Source organism: Austrofundulus limnaeus, unplaced genomic scaffold (assembly GCF_001266775.1).
Source record: "Austrofundulus limnaeus strain Quisiro unplaced genomic scaffold, Austrofundulus_limnaeus-1.0 Scaffold203, whole genome shotgun sequence".
Taxonomy (NCBI): Eukaryota; Metazoa; Chordata; class Actinopteri; order Cyprinodontiformes; family Rivulidae; genus Austrofundulus; species Austrofundulus limnaeus.
The window spans coordinates 874,450-877,531 of NW_013952605.1; the positions used below are offsets into that span (position 1 = coordinate 874,450).

A 3,082-nucleotide genomic window follows, 5' to 3' on the forward strand; every position below is an offset into this window, starting at 1 on the left:
TCGCAGGTCCATCACAGGGCCACAGACAAACCAAACAGCCATTCATATTGTCCTGATGCATCTCAGTAATCTAGGTAAAAAATCAAAAAGAAAAAAAAAAAATTGTATAGGTCTTCTGGACGGGTTATTCTCTAATGAAACATTTCATTAGAGAAGAACCTGTCCAGAAGACCTATGCAATTTTTTTCTTTTTGATTTTTTACCTAGATTACTGAGATGCATCAGGACAATATGAATGGCTGTTTGGTTTGTCTGTGGCCCTGTGATGGACCTGCGACCTGTAGCCCGCCTCTCACACAGGGACTTCTGGACATGGGGATCAGAAAGGAAGAATTGGGTAAAGATAATGGATGACGACAAAATAGAAAGAGTTGTACCTGCATCAGTACAATGCTACACTTTTGCATGCTTTCCACAGTGTTTCTGGCACCGTTCATTCTGCAGAGCATTTATAAAGTCAAGCCGTGTCTTTACGGTCCTTGCTTTGTACTCTGCGGCACAGGTACGTTGGAACATAGAGTGGCCTAACTCAAAGTGTTGTTGCAAAAAACATTCAGAACGTCTCAACATGACGATACACTAAGATTACCTTTCAAAGGAGATAATAGTCCTACAGCTCACAGCCTGACTGAAACACCTGAGTTCAACAATCACCAGGTGTTTCCAGAGACCTTTGTCCCTGTAGAGTTTATAATGAGCTGGTTCAGAATGAATGGATGTCTGTCAGAGGAGTGTTGCAGGGCTGCTGGGCCTCAGTTGGGCCCCGATTGTTAACACACAATACATCTCTCATTGTGTCCCAGGCTGAGGACAAAAGAAGCCATGGCTCAGCATTTTCTAACACAACTCACTTTAAAGTGGACACAACAACCCACAAATGAAAGTACTGTTGACACATTGCTGAAACTTTTTCACATAAGCAGACACTCCTTCTTGTCTCCTTTTCTTTGGAGAATCAGATGAAATTATTTAAATTTGCTCATATCTTTGYGTATTGGCTGCTTCTTTCTTGCCAGAGTTTTAGACTAAGATTTATGATGAGATGTTACAGACTTGTATCTGTTTTTTTGCTCAAGATAACGTCCACGGCATTCTTATGTGATGTTGCACGTCAGGATTAGAAGATGGTGTGTTGTGAATGATCCTCAGCTACTATCACACCACATTTGGGCCCAGTATCTGTAAAAACATGACTGAATTATTACCAGTTTTGTGTTTTCCAAGTTGGCGATGGYGACCATATTGATTCGGATTAGTTCCAAAAGGTAATCAGGTTTAGACGCATGTACAATTAGTATTTTTTGAAAGTTTTGTCAAGCTTTGCGCAATGGTTCATGAGATGTTTTCTTGACCACAAAAAGTCTATAGGAAATTTTCAAACTAAGATTTTACACAATCTTGTATGTTAAGAATCAGTTTCAGCGAATACCACTTTAAAATTTAGGTCAATATCTGTAAAAGTGACCGAGTTAACCATTTGTTTTTAATGAAATATTAACTACTTGTTGCTTTTTATAGTAATTTGACTGGTAGGGGGCGATATTTTAACACTTTACCATACAACCTCCGTGCTAAACTTAGATGCATAATTAATTGCATCACAATTAATATATAAAAACATTTACTTTTAAATATATAYACACGCATTTGTAATTTAAAAATGACAAAAAAGCTATTTATAGCATTACATTTTCAGCAGACTATGCACACACAAGTTGATTATAAACAATACAAATTGTTGACATTTGTTTTGGAACTTTTATATGTGTGAAGTTACTGAACTTTTAGCAAATATTACTACATAAAGTATTTCAATATTACTATTTAAAAAAGGCACAAAAAGAGTTAAAGAAATGCACAACATTCTACTCATATATTCATAAAGTTGACCTCTTATCACTTAAAAAAGTGAACCGTCTGACACTTTAAATGAACAACTCACTTRTGTTTACATCTTGCTTGTGAACGCTGTTTCCAGTAAAGCTTTCATCTTCAAACGGTACTGTTGTTTTCTCAGGAAGGGATGATGATTGACAACAAATCTAGCCAATCGACAGGGAGAGCATATCATTGACAACGCCCTAATTTAATCCTGACCAATGAACGGGCGACTTGGGTGGTTCCTGTGAAGAACACCGGGCACGGTGCAGATCCCAGAGCAGCTGTGAGTAAAGACTTGTCCAGAAGCTATTGGCTCTAAAAATACAAACCGCTTCCAAGTCAGTAGTAAAAACACACCTCGAAGAGTAGTACCATCGAGGCGTTAACATTTTATTCTTGTAAGATTTTTTTGCTCAAAACTCGCAGCCGCTAAAATGGAAACACAGTAACTGAGCGAAAATTGCTGGCGGAGAATGCAACAAAGGGAAAGTTTTTTTTGTTTTCGACCGAATTGTGGGAGTAYTACAGTCACGCCGTGACCCAGAGAAACTGCTCTGCTCATCTCCGACAGAAAGTGAGTACACTACTATACACTTTTACAATTGCATTATTTTAACTCGTAAAAAACTGGGGTCAAAACTATGAAAGCAAATGGGAGTTGCATTGTGGATTTTCAAAATAAAAGTAGCCGAAGCTCCCCGATGTTTTGCAGCCAGAGTAATTTTATCCAGACTTGGTTTGTGTGAGGTGACCTGAGGCGAACTATTGTCTGTAAGCGATGTGACCAACTCCGAATGCTTAATATTGGTCCTTTTGAGATGTTTAAGCAAAAAWTACATTTCCTTAAATATGGGTGCACGAAACTCGCCATAACGTCGACCTCAGTGCTTGATTGAAATCATTTATAGGACGTTTTGTGATGTGCCTTTTTTTTTGGTAGGGAAAGTGAATGTAGCTTCAGTTTGTGTCCAACACAGCTTGCACACAACACACCCAGGACACGCAGTTCCTACGAAGCAGGAAGTCTAGTGTGGTCAAAAGGACAACAGGACCTTTTTGTTTGTTTGTTTGTAACCTGTAAAGTCACATGTGTCGACACGGAGCTTGTCACCGGCTGACAGCAACAAACCACTGACAGAGCTGCCACCTGTGGAAAAACTCAGCAGTGGACAAGTTTCTTGTGAAACTCTATCTATCTATC

General features: G+C 38.9%; 1 protein-coding gene across 1 annotated transcript in view; it reads left to right on the plus strand.

Moving 5' to 3' along the window:
- Nucleotides 1-2,123: 2,123 nt before the first annotated feature.
- Nucleotides 2,124-3,082, plus strand: part of mpp7a (MAGUK p55 scaffold protein 7a) — a gene marked incomplete at its 3' end in the record, with an annotated part of 62,813 nt that continues 61,854 nt past the window's right edge. Inside the window, 1 exon segment of the mRNA XM_014018830.1 lies at nucleotides 2,124-2,455.